Source organism: Cupressus sempervirens, chromosome 1 (assembly GCF_028749045.1).
Source record: "Cupressus sempervirens isolate cs-2001-9-10 chromosome 1, ASM2874904v1, whole genome shotgun sequence".
NCBI classification, from domain to species: Eukaryota; Viridiplantae; Streptophyta; class Pinopsida; order Cupressales; family Cupressaceae; genus Cupressus; species Cupressus sempervirens.
The window spans coordinates 844,434,871-844,450,015 of NC_143118.1; positions in this window are offsets into that span (position 1 = coordinate 844,434,871).

The window sequence follows — 15,145 nt, forward strand, 5'->3', positions numbered from 1 at the left end:
AATAATGGCTTCCAAAGGAAAAGCTGACAATGGAACACTCATCCAAATAATGGAAGCATCCCTGTAGACAATAAAAATAATAATGTTTAGTATATAGATATCAATCAATATGATGATGGTCAAAATACATCTAACAATGATGGTTCATATTATGATGGAAATGAAGAAATGACTCAAAATTTGTAGGTAAACAACAATGCTCCTCCTATGCAATTTAATGCTATGCTATTAGAATCCTATGATTCTACACAAAGTACATAGGTAGAATAACTATTCAATGAGGAATTCTTATTCCTATTTAGCTAGGAATCTAACCTTCAACATGAAGAGATGTTTGCCTTTCACAATGACACTCAAAATATGTGGAATTCCCCCAAAACTACCACTAACTCCTCCCAATCATAGAGTGACTAACAATCCAATACTAGTAAAACTACTATATGAAGGAAAACAAAATTAGAACCAAGGAAATGTACCAACAATATTGAAAAACCTTGCTTGGTCTACTAAAAAGAACAGTGCCATATAAGACCTAAAATGAACAAAGGCCAACATGTCCACGTTTGACATGTTACAAAATTTTCCACAACAACAAGAAGCACTAATGAAGACTCTAGATCATACAAAGACTTCCCACAATATGAATACTACCCCTCAAAAGATGATATCCCAACAAGTCCATACTATGGAGGCATTGCTCACTATGTTTAAAGAGAAGGTTGAGGTGCCCCCATTTTTGCTTAGCATCAGGATGTACGGGAAGAATCTTCAAAATTTCTTGATCAATTTAGGAGCTTAATGTAATTTCATGCCATTGTCCATAGTGAAAAAGTTAGGAGTCAGCCCCCAACCTACCAATAGAATAGTGATATAGTTGGACAAAACAGAAGTGAAAGTCATTGGTGTATTAAAAGATGTTCACATACAGTTAATAGTCAACCCATATATTCAAGATGTCATTGATATACGTGTGGTTGATATCCTAGAAACATATGGATTACTCCTAAGTAGAGAATGGATGAGATTCCTAAGGGGATGGTTTTCCACATATTTCACTCAACTTTGGTTACCATGGAAAGGTTTGAATAATCAAATCAAAATAGGTGCAGAGCCAAAGTTAAAAAAGATGATTATAGAATAGAATGCTCCTAATGAGATAGCCTTCTTACAAATAGATTTTGGCTCCTAAAAAGAAATGGTTTTTGATACAGTTGTGGTTAAAATATTAGATGATCAAGATATGGACTCCATGATTTCAACCATAAAAGATGAGGTCACAACACACTTCATAGACCACATGATGGCTAATTTATAGTGTCTAGGAGGAGAAGTTGACCCCAATATCCTCCTCCTTCAAGGATTTTGTCAATTGTATAAAGTTAAGCCATTTAGAGTTTGAATGTTCATCATGTCAAGAAGTAGTTGCTAAGGTATTGACACAAATGATAGGAGTAGAGAAAGTCAATGATCCAAAAAATGAACTCATAGAAAACCAAAGTTCTACAAACATGTCTAACATTATTGAAGAGATTAAAGAGGAAACTAAAGATCTAAATGCATCATGCAACGATACTTCTTCAGATGGCAAAGGTTTGTCTTCTCCTCCACTCAGAATGATCAATGTACAAAGAAGAAGATGGTACATAAAAGGCCAGGGATGGACTTTGGTAGTCATCCATCTTAAACCCAAAGTGAATGAAATAAAAGAATTGATAGTTCAAATTCAAGACAAATAGGAAAAACATATGCTTCCAGTGTCATGGAACGACAATGGAAAATCAGTAAGCCCACACTACGAAAGACTAAAATGGGTACCCAAGAGACAATCCTTCCAAGCTTAGGGAAAGGAAAAACTTAGGAGAAATAAGTAGAAGGTTAGAAAACCCAAGGAAAGCCCAATTTGGGCAATTTACTTTGACGGTTCCAAATGCAGATCAGGAGCTAGTGTAGGCATTGAGTTGATTAGTCCAAAAGGTAATTATTTCTACATAGCATATTGATTATAGTTTAGATTTACTAATAATGTTGCAAAATATGAACTGTTGATTTGAAGACTTCTTTTTGCACTCAAGAAAGGAGTTACAACTCTCATAGTTGAAGGAGACTCTCAGTTGGTTATTCGACAAGTGAAATCATTATATTCATGTAATGATAAGAGGTTCCTTGCTTTTAGGAAAAGGGTATGTGATCTATTAGATGATTTTGAAGCTTTACTCATAAAGTCTATTACAAGAAGGAAAAACATGGTAGTAGATGCCCTCGCTATTTTAGCAAGTGAATTACAACTAGTCGAAAGAACAAAATTGAAATGATTTTTAGTCAAATTGGTTGCTAATCAATCTATTCTCGACAATATCACAAACTTTCAAGTTTTTCAAGATGATCAACATATAATTGAATTTATTATGTGCAACAAACACTTTAAGGGACAAGAAATTGGTGACACTCCAAATGACACACCTGAGGACAATGAAACTCAAGATGAAGATGGAATCCTAAATTTGAAAACTAATACTATTCCTAAGTGGATGATTGAGTTGGAGCACATTTTTGATCATGATGAATCAGCATTTAATAAAAGTACCACTGAAGAGAAAGGGACCCAGAAATTTGATTCATATAATTTAGGTATAGAAGATGATCCTAAAATGGCAAGGATTGGGAAAGCATGCAATCCACAAGAAAGGGAAGACATGCTCAAATTTCTTATAGAGTATAAGGATTTCATTACTTAGAGCTATGAAGAACTTAAGACATATGATCCTTAAATTATTACACATGATATTCCACTCAAACCTGATGCCAAACCTTTCTGACAAAGGCAAAGACCCGTCAATTCTATCCTTGAACCTTAGATAATGAAGGAAGTCAAGACGTTACTGGATGCTAAGATTATTTTCCCTATGAAGCACTCTACATGGGTGGCTAATTTAGTTCCAATATAGAAGAAGTCTAGGGAAATCCAACTTTACATGGATTTTCATAACTTGAACTTGGCATCTCAAAAGGACAACTACCCATTGCCCTTGCTAGATGAGGTCTTGAAAATTGTGAATGGTTTGAAGATGATGTCTTTCTTGGATGGATATTTAGGATATAATTAGGTAATGGTATAAGAAGAAGATAGGCTAAAGACAACCTTTACAACCAAATGGGGGACCTTCACCTACAAGAGAATGCCATTTCAATTTATTAATGCAGGGGCTACATTTCAATGAGCCATGGATGAAGCTTTTAAGGGATTGATTAGTAAATGTATAGTTATCTATATGGATGACTTGACTATCTTTTCAAAATATTGAAGTACTCACATTGCCAATCTAAGACAGGTGTTCAATAGATGTCATAACTATGGCATATCTCTCAATCCCAAGAAATGTTCATTTGGAGTCACTAAGGGAAAGCTCCTAGGTCATGCCATTTTTAAAGCTGGCATCTCCATTGATCCTGATAGAGTTGAAGCCATTTTAAATTTATCACCTCCCAAAAGTCTGAAGGAACTCAAGTCTTTCTTTGGAAAGATAAATTTTGTGCAAAAATTCATGAGTAGATTTTCAGAGATAGTGTGTCCCCTTAATGATTTACACAAAATGGGGGCTAAAATAGAATGGGTTCTAGAGGTAAAGAAATCATTTGAGGATATCGAAGTAGCCATTTTCATGGCTCTAGTACTAGTAAATCCTAATTACGAGCTTGCCTTTAAGATATATTCCTTTTCTTTAGAACATTCATGTGCTAGGGTCCTAACCTAGAAGGAGAAGGAAGATGAAAGACCTATTGCTTTTATGAGCTACCCTCTAAGAAATGTTGAGTTGAATTATTCAAAAATCAATAAACACTCTTTTTCTTTGATTAAAGAAATAAAGAAGTTTCACCATTACATACTAAGGAGCAAGGTGTATGTTATTGTGCCTAATACAACAATAAAGACATTATTGATACAAAATGAACTTGGTGAAAGATGAGGTAAATGGATGGAAATATTGCAAGAATTTGATCTAGAGATCCAACCCATGAGGTTAGTCAGGGGTCAAGGATTATCAAAAATGATAGTTGATAACCAAATTGGAGACAAAAGAAAATTCAAGTTTGACAGTGAAGCAAATGATAATGACCAGAAGAAAATGATAGTATCTCAAGTTGATATTTGCCAAGGTATAGTGACAGATATATGGTACTAGGATATCATTACTATCTTCTATAGAATTAGTGCTCTAGTTGGATGAATAATTCACAATGTAGAGGAATTAAAATGAATTGCAAATTCAATATGCTACATGATAAAAAGTTGTGCAAAAGGAACTATGAAGGAATCTATCTAAAATGCTTAGGACATGAGGAAGTAAAGGAAGTTTTTGAACAATTTCATAATAAGTATCGTAAAGGGCATTGTTCAATAGAAGCAACTACTCATTTGATTTTAAGATCAAGTTAGTTTTGTCTCATGATATTCAAAGATACTTTTGAGCACATACATTCTTGCCATATTTGTCAAACTAGTGCTAGTAGAGAAAGGCACCCAGTGATGTCATTACAACCAGTGTACGAGGTATGCCCCTTCATAAAGTGGGAGTTGGATTTCATTGGTCTAATCAATCCACCATCATCAACTTGACACACTTTTATTCTCATAGAAAATTATTATTGTACATGATGGATTGAAGTAGAAACTTTTAGAAATTGCACTACTAAGGTGGTAATGGACTTCCTAGAGGAACAAATTGTTACTAGATTCAGGATGCATTTCACCTTAGTATGCTATGATGGATAAGCTTTTGCACCAGTATTCTTGACTCAATGGGCATTTGAAAAACAAGTTATTATCAAGTTCTCTTTGAATTATTACCTACAAGGAAATGGGGTAGCTGAATTTACAAACAAGAACTTGATTAGAGTAATAATATAGTTATTGAAGGAGAATCCTAAGGATTAGCATACACAACTAAAATATGCACTATGGATAGATTGAGTGAGGGTCAAGAACACTTCGGGAACTTCTCCATATTTTAGTGTTTATGGACAAGAGCTAGTATTCTGGGTATGTGCAGGATCATGGTCAACCAAACTATGTTCTTAAGTGGCAATAAAAAATTAGACAATCAGGGTTATATCAACTTGACGTGCAATTTTCTACTTGTTATTAACTTTATATCAAAAATTTGAGAGAAAACAATCTCTAGCAAATTGAATCTAGTTTCTAAACTACTAGGACTTATTTCAAAAAAAAAAAAATTATTGGTCAAAATTTTGAATTTTAATGCAATATTACAAAAAATTTCATAACAAAAATAAGAAGTAGACATATGTCTAACCAACTTTATCCATATCAAATGATAATATTTTTTAATAATATTCTAGATATAAGTAGTAGAATCATGCATGGATGTGACACATATTTTTGGGAATTTTTATTCTAAATAAATAATAATTAATTAATTTTTGACTTTAGTATTTTAGGAATAAAAAACTCTTGTGTATAACCACCTTAACTAATTCAAAACTACGCAAAATTCAATTTTTTATTTTTTTTCTTATAGAAGAAGAAACATAGAATGTGATGCATCTTTTGGATTTAAAAAATGTTGTACCATTTGAAAGTTATAGTTGTTTCTCAAGTAGTGTGTCAGTCAGCACTTTATATGTAACTCCATTAGGAAATAAGTAATAATTACTTACTAAACTCATAATTTGACAAATCTTACATTTATGGAAAGATAAAAAGATTCTTAAGAAACCCTTTTTATTTCATCAAATTTTGGTCAAAAAAAAGTCATCAGCTACATGTTTGAAGTAAAAATCACATAAAAATAGGCCAAAAGCACAATTTTAGGATTTTTTTAAAGTTGACCATAGGTTTGGTATCAAAGATATAGTAGACCTTATAATGATACTAATTGTTTTCATTTAGTATCACGGTGGGTGGGAAAAAAGTTAGAATAGATTTTGAAATGGTTTGAGATATTTTAGAACTACAAATTTTTTAGATCACCACTTTTTGGCAAACCTTGATCCTACACATACCCTTCCCACTTAATCTTAGGATTCCTATTTTGAAATTCATGAGTGGGTACGTTGAAGATGCTGAAAAAGTACAAATCAGATTGATGATTTTTTTAGAGATGGACGAGAAACGAATAGTTGCATTGGAGCACATGGCTAAACATCAAGCTATCATGAAGAGGTGGTTTGACAAGAGGGCCACATTAAAATCCTTTAGAATTTTTGACCTTGTTCTACTTTGGGATAAGGTGAGAGAAAAGTTGGGAAACTACACCAATTTTCAACACTTGTGGATTGATCCTTATTAGATTGCAGAGATTCTCGGAGAAAATACTTTTAGGATTAGTTCCTTATAGGGGGGTGTTGGAAATGAGAATGAAGTAACTGAGAGGGGGAGGGGGTGAATTAGTTGCTACAAAAACATTTCACAATCCCTTAGATGTCTAAAAGTTTGATCTATTTTACAGATTACTGAAACTTGATATTGCAGCAAATAATAACAATCATCAAAACAATTCAGCAAACTCAAACACTAGAGACACCAGATTTAATGTGGAAACCCAATATGGGAAAAACCACCAATGTAACTAGTTACTATTTTTCACTCTTCTGAAATGAGCCCTGTTAGGAGCCAACCCTGTTAAAGGTTACAAAAACACACTGTTAGGTGTGACCCTGTTAGAGGATTTAAACACTCTGTTAGAAGTGGCCTTGCTAGAGGTCTTTAGAACAATTCAACTGAATTTTCACCTTGTTAGAGGATTTATAAAATGGCTGTTAAACCAACTTTGTTAAGAGATTTCGATTCACTGCTGCAAAGGTTATAAAGCAACAATGAAGTGACCTGAATAATATGCAACTTATCTTTTGCTGATTACAGATCTCTATTCGGCTTGATTGGATCCTTACTGATCAAATACAACTTTACAGCTCCTTTAATCCTTCATCAAGATTTGCTCAGTCTCCTCTTATCCAAGTATTTGCTTTCGCATCCTTTCTTCTCTTGTTCTTCACTTGTTTTTACACCTTTTTTTTTTTCACACTTTTACAACTTGAATAACTCTATATATATATATATTTCAGATTATCAAGTCGGCTCAAATAACTTGGAAAATAGTTATTCCAACAGTCAGCTGAATTGCAAGATTTAACAAATCCCTTTACTGGCCGACCCAGCACGGTAAACTCTATTCAAAAATAATTCCTGTGTTAACCGACTGAGCCCGGTTAATACAAAGAATTTTGTGAAATCCTTCAGTCGCCGAGTGAACTCAGTAAGCACTGAGTTCCTTGTGTTGACCGAGTGAGCTCGGTGAAATCGACTCCACTTTGATGACCGAGTGAGCTCGGTGAAAATTGACTTCTTCATCTTTTCTTCGATGACCGAGTGAGCTCGGTGAAAACTGACTTCTCCATCTTTCCTTCGATGACCGAGTGAGCTCGGTGAAAATTGACTTCTCCATCTTTCCTTCGATGATCGAGTGAGCTTGGTGAAAACTGACTTCTCCACCTTTCCTTCGATGACCGAGTGAGCTCGGTTATCATTGTTTGAACTCGGTTAACTAAGATTAAAGACTGATATGACATTTTGTGTGACATCAAGGACAACACTATCCAACAATCTCCCTCTTTGGCATTGATGGCAACACAACATGTCATAACAAAATGAAATTTTGAAAACAAGATAACAGACTTCTCCCTCTTTCCCTAGTCTCCTTCTTTTAAGGAGCTTTATAGCAAATTTTTCAAGTCTCATAAATTTCAGAAGGATATGACAGTAAATCTCTCCCTCTTTGACAACACATGCCAAAGACAACAGAAGTAAAGTGAATTGCAATGTACCTATAGTACTGATTCATATGCAATGATTTCTGATTAAACTACATCAACAGATAGATCTTCAATCTGGTATGCGTTGATGCATCACTAAAGCTTCCTTTAGTGAACTTTAGATAGGGGAATGACCCCTAACTTACCTCTAAGATATAAAAATGCATCCTTAGACAAGGGCTTTGTGAATATATGAGCAATTTGTTCCTTTGTGTGGACATATTCCAATATGATCTCCTTGTCTTGCACCAATTCTCTGACAAAATGATATTTGATTGCAATATGCTTGGTCTTGGAATGCATCACTGGATTCTTGGATATATTGATTGTACTTGTATTATCATAGAACATAACAACTGGTTCTTTGATTTCCATCTTCATTCCTTGCAATAGTTTCTTAAACCAAACAATATTAGAATAATTTACTGCTGCAGCAACATACTCTGCCTCTGCTATAGATTGGGATGTACAATTTTTTTTTTTGCTTGTCCAAGAAACCAATCTCTTTCCAAGAAAGAATGATCCTCCACTTGTGCTTTTTCTGTCATCAAGGTTCCCTGCCCAATCAGCATCAGTAAAAAATTTCAAATCCAAATTACCTCCAAATTTGTACCATAGCCCATAATCTTCAGTTCCTTTCAAATATCTCATTATTCTCTTAATTGCCATCAGGTGAGTTTCTCTTGGTTTTGCTGAAAATCTTGCAACAATACCAACTGCGAGAGCAATATCTAGCCTGGTATGAACTACATACTGCAATTTTCCAATCATAGATCTATACAATGTTTGATCTACCTCTTTGGATTCATCATCTTTTGTAAGTTTCAATCCAGTACACATAGGAGTTCCAACAGGTTTACAGTCCTCCATACCAAACTTTTTGAATATCTTCTTGATGTATTTTGACTGAGTGATGAAGATGCCATTCTTATTTTGTTGGATTTGAAGACCAACAAAGAATTTTATCTCACCAAACATAGACATTTCAAACTCCTTGTTCATTTGTTCTGAAAATTCTTTGCAAAGATCATCATGCCCTGTGAAAACAATATCATCTACAAATATTTCTGCGAAGACAATCTTATTATCTGGACCTTCCTTTATATACAAGCTACTATTATCATTAGCTCTTTGAAAACCAATCTGAATAAGATAATTATGCAATATTTCATACCATGCTCTAAGAGCTTGTTTCAGACCATATAGTGCCTTGTGTAATTTGCAGACCATGTTCCTTTTATCTGGATCAACAAAACCTTCAGGTTGTTCAATGTAAACTTCTTCATCCAGTATTCCATTGAGGAATGTTGACTTGACATCCATCTGATAAACTTTGAATCCTTTGTGAGTAGCATATGCAAGTAAGGTTCTGACTCCTTCCAATCTTGCAATAGGAGCAAAAGTTTCTCCATAATCTATACCTTCTTCTTGTGAGTATCCTTTGCATACCAATCTAGCTTTGTTTCTGGATACCTTACCATCTTCAGTTAACTTGTTTCTGAATACCCACTTGGTTCCAATTATATTCTTGTCTTTAGGCCTAGGTACAAGAGTCCATGTCTTGTTTTTCTCTATCTATTCTATTTCCTCATTCATTACCTCAATCCAACTATCATTTTCTAGTGCATCCTTAATACTTCTAGGTTCAAAATCAACAAGTAAACAAGTATTTTTCAACTTACTTCTTGTCAAGGTTCCTTCAGATTTGTCTCCAATGATCTGATCTGGTGCATGATGTCTTCTGACATATTTTGCTAATACAGGTTCCTTGCCTCTTGAATGAATTTCATTGTTATCCTTCTGTACTTCAGATTCTTGCTGTTTTGGCTTAGTAGATATTGGCTCAGTTGATTCAGACTCGATAGACACTTGCTCGGTAGTGTCTGAAAGTTGCTGAGGCTCGGTTTGAACTATTTGCAGCTCGGTTACTGAAGACTCAGGAGTTGAGGATTCTTGAGTGAACGGTATACTTGGTATAGTATCTGGTTCAATGTAAACAAATCTCTTGTAGTCTACAGGTACCTTTTTTCTTTCTTCTTCTGATTTGTCTACAAACTCATCAATTTTCACATGTGCACTTTCTATGACCTTTTGAGTGGATAGATTTAAACATCTATATGCTTTTCTTTTGCAAGAATATCCCAAAAATATTCCTTCATCACCTTTTACATCAAATTTTCCTTTTCTAGATTCTTTCAAAATATAACATTTGCTTCCAAATACTTTTAGATAACTTACATTGGGTTTGTGGCCATACCATAATTCATAGGGAGTCTTGAATGAGTCCTTTTTTTAGCTGTACTCAGTTTAATGTATGAACTGTAGTGCTGATGGCTTCCTTCCAGTATTTGATAGCAATGTTCTTTTCTATCATCAGGGTTCTTGCACAATCCATAATGGATCTTTTTCTTCTTTCAGCTATTCAATTTTGTTCTGGAGTTCCTGGTGCTGAAACCTGTCTTTTAATACCTCTTTCAATGCAGAAGTTATTGAATTCATGTGAAATGAATTCACCACCTCTGTCTGACCTTAAACATTTCAATCTTTTCCCTGTTTCTTTTTCTACTCTTGCCAAATACCATTTGAATGTCTCAAATGCTTCTGATTTATTTCTTAGATACATGATAGTCATCATTCTTGAGTAATCATCAACAAAGAGAATGAAAAATTTCTCTCCAGTATAGCTTTCTATTCCAATAGGTCCACATAAATTAGTATGCACAATTTCTAATATATCTTCAGATTGATAGTTTTTACCTTTAAAACTAGTCCTTCCCATTTTACCAATCTGACAGTTCTTGCATAGACCAACCTCAGGTTTCTTAATGTTAGGAATGCCTCTTACTTTCTTGAATTTTCTTATTTTTATCAAATTATCAAAATTGACATGACACAACCTTTTATGCCATAACCAACTCTCTTCAATTTGAGCAATAAAACATGAGCATTCACCAAGTTCTAGATAGAATAAGTTACCTTTAGTTTGGGTGCCAGATCCTATCAGCTTTCCTTGCTCATTCAACAGTCTTGCCTTTCCATGCATGAATTCCACCTTGAATCCAGTATTGAGTAACTGTGTCACACTTAGCAAATTATGTTTGAGACCTTCAACCCAATAGGCATTATTACAAAAAAGTTCTTTGGTTAGACAGATTCTTCCTCTTCCTTTTATGAAATGAGGTTCATTATTACCAAACCTTACACTGCCACCATCATAATCTTCAAACTGATCAAACTTAGTTTTATCACCAGTCATATGATGTGAGAAACCACTGTCTATAATCCATGTATCATTCTTACTTATATGAGAGATAAGAGCAATTTTATCTTCCTCATCATTGTCAGAATCATCTTTAACAACAATATAAATAATTTCATCCTTACTATTATCAGAATCTTTAGAATTTTCAGCCATGAAACATGATTTCTTACCTTTGTTCTTGAATGATTTGAAATCTTTCTTTCCATTCCATTTATGATCCTTCTTTTCATCATTGTTCTGCTTGTTCGGGCACCTAGCTGCAATATGACCAATTTATTCACATGAAAAACATATTAGAGGAACTTTACCTTTATATTTTCCTCTGCCTCTGGAGTATTTTCTTTCTAGAAGAGCTTCAATTACTTCAAGATCATTGTCTGAGCTTAGATCTTATTCATCTTCACTTTCTGACTGAAGTTTCTTTTTGCTTTTCTCCTTGAGTGAAAGTTTGGCCTCAAATGCTAATTCCATGTTCTTGGAAGCTGGAACATAGTTGTCAAAGTTATCTAGTTCAAATGCAGTTAATCTCCCAACTATGGCCTCAATATTTATCTGATGATTTGCTTCACATCTTCTTTCCTGAATTGTAGACACTCTGATTGCATAAACGGGAAGCAAAGTTCTGAGAACTTTGCTTACAACTATTTCTCCTTTGATGTCACCACCAGCTGCCCTGATTGCACTTACACATGCTTTAACTCTTTCAACATACTTTGCAATGTTTTCATCCTCTCTCATCCTCATTTGATCAAATTGTCCTCTTAGACTTTCTGCTTTTGCTCTTCTCACATTGTCATTCCCTCCATAGATTTCTTTTAGCTTGTTCCACATGTCAAAGGCAGTTTTGCAGTCCTTAATGTCATCAAATTCTTCATAGCTGAGAGCAGATGCTATGTCTATCATCATGTTGTTGTGAGTTTTCTTTTCAGCAATATCATTGACTAATAGTGTGCCAGAAGGTTCTTCATATTTTTCTTCAAGGTATTTCAGTCCAGTATCACCAACAGTAGCCAGATGAAGTTTCATCAGTTCTTGCCATGCTAAGAAGTTATCTCTATTAAGTTTTGGAATTTCTTTTTTGTAAGACATCCTGATATTTTGCTTAGATCCTTGAAATCTTCTCCTGAAAGTACCAAATGCTCTGATACCAATTGTTGGAAATGAGAATGAAGTAACTGAGAGGGGGAGGGGGTGAATCAGTTGCTACAAAAACATTTCACAGTCCCTTAGATTTCTAAAAGTTTGATCTATTTTACAGATTATTGAAACTTGATATTGCAGCAAATAATAACAATCATCAAAACAATTCAGAAAAATCAAACACTAGAGACACCAGATTTAACGTGGAAACCCAATATGGGAAAAATCACCAATGCAAGTAGATACTATTTTTCACTCTTCTGAAGTGAGCCCTGTTAGGAGCCAACCCTGTTAAAGGTTACAAAAACACACTGTTAGGTGCAACCCTGTTAGAGGATTTAAACACTCTGTTAGAAGTGGCCTTGCTAGAGGTCTTTAGAACAATTCAACTGAATTGTCACCTTGTTAGAGGATTTACAAAATGGCTGTTAAACCAACTCTGTTAAGAGATTTGGATTCATTGCTGCAAAGGTTATAAAGTAGCAATGAAGTGACCTGAATAATATGCAACTTATCTTTTGCTGATTACAGATCTCTGTTCGGCTTGATTGGATCCTTACTGATCAAATACAACTTTACAGCTCCTTTAATCCTTCATCGGGATTCGTTCAGTCTCCTCTTATCCAAGTATTTTCTTTCGCACCCTTGCTTCTCTTGTTCTTCACTTGTTTTTACACCTTTTTTTTTTTCACACTTTTACAACTTGAATAACTCTCTATATATATATTTCAGATTATCAAGTTGGCTCAAATAACTTGGAAAATAAATATTCCAACAGTCGGCTGAATTGCAAGATTTAACAAATCCCTTTACTGGCCGACCTAGCACGGTAAACTCTGTTAAAAAATAATTCCTGTGTTAACCGACTGAGCTCGGTTAATACAGAGAATTCCATGAAATCCTTCAGTCACCGAGTGAACTCGGTAAGCACTGAGTTCCCTATGATGATCGAGTGAGCTCGGTGAAACTGACTCCACTTTGATGACCGAGTGAGCTCGGTGAAAACTGACTTCTTCATCTTTTCTTCAATGACCGAGTGAGCTCAGTGAAAACTGACTTCTCCATTTTTCCTTCGATGACCGAGTGAGCTCGGTGAAAACTGACTTCTCCATCTTTCCTTCGATGACCGAGTGAGCTCGGTGAAAATTGACTTCTCCATCTTTCCTTTGATGACTGAGTGAGCTCGGTTATCATTGTCTAAACTTGGTTAACTGAGATTAAAGACTGATATGACATTTTGTGTGACATCAAGGACAACACTATCCAATAGGGGAATTATTTCTATTGCTAGTCAATGGAAAATTTTTGAAACATTACTTTGGAGCCTAGACCAAAAAAAAGAAAGAATTAGATTTCATTTCTAGAAGTGTGTTTATTTTTTATAAGAGTGTTTGTCTTTTAGTTGCATGTTGGCTTTCAGTCATGTGTTTGTTTTCAAAGTTGTGTTAGTCTAGGGGGTAGGTGCACTCAAGATTTTATCTCAGCATATTTACTAACTACTCATTTGGTTCCAATTTTAGGAAGAGGTATTTCATTATCAGAACATGGTGTCGATCGTGTGTCTTATACCAACTGAGGAATAGATGTTACTTGTAGTAATAGGGGGACTTTTAGTCTTGAATTTAGGATTGTAGACCAAAAAGTTCTCAACACTTTGCAAATTTAAGGATTGATTATTTCAAGTGTTGTCAAATTAAGGTTGAAGATAGCAAGGGATGATCCAAACCTCAATTGGTTCAAATGGAGGCGTCTTCTTGAAGGGATTGCTAAGATCATTGTTTGGTGTGAGAGTTTGCAAAAGTTCTAAAAGAGGAATGCAAGGGATTTTCACAAAAATCAAATTCAATAAATGACACCGATGTCTCAGCCACACAGTCTAAGAGTGGTCAAGATATAGAAGAAAAAGAAAAAAAAGAAAATGAGCGATGTTAAGATAGAAGGATTCTAAAAGATCTAAAAGGGTAATATGATAAATTGATATGTACTCAAAATAAATTATATGATACTTAAAATATTATTTCGTTAAAAAGAATCAAATAAAGACTTTATGAGCTAGCATGGAGAAATTATTGAAAGGATTATCAAGAAATTTAAAAGAAAAGTGACAACCCACTAAGAGCCCTCAGAACTAATTCTCTCATCTGGTCAGACAAATGATTGATAAACAACTTTCATAAAAATTCTCGATGAATGAGCTGGATCAGGTGGAAGATTGTTTCCAAGTTGTTAGAAGTTTCTAGTAGACTACACCCTGAGATGATGAGGAAAATGAATACACTGAGCACATGCAAAGCTTGGAGGTATTGGATCCTAAAGTTTTGACTGTGAAATCATTCAAAATATGCTTAGAATATTTGAGATTCAGTTGGTTTTTGACACTTGTCGAAAGAATGTTTGTTGATGAAGAAATGCCTTTGTCATTTCTTCCTTTTTTGGGGGCTATTTATTGTGGTTACACAATGCACACCTCATTTCTCAATGGAAATGGGGACCCCCTACTTTGTTTTTGGGCCTTTTCAAGTCCTAGTTGTGGATTCGAGTCATTTAGCATCTTAGTCTCGTTCAAGTCCTAATTGAATCAGTTCATGAAAATCAAAGATTCTGATGAAGAAGTTAAAATTGCAAAAATAAAAGGTACACTAGTGCACCAAACAAGGTGCACTAGTGTGCCAAATACAAGGAAGAGGCTTTTTGCACATTAGTGTAGCTACACATAGCATTCAATTAAGTTAGGGCCTATAAAAAGCCTTCTCCCCCTCTTCACTCCTTACCTTATTTCTATTCAAGCACCTCCTTCATTGCATCTCCATGCTATAGCAATACCGTATCCTCCACATCATCATCACTCTACACCTAAATAGATATAATGGCATCTGCATCAGCTTCCTTGGGTGAGAAAATGACACTTAAGTC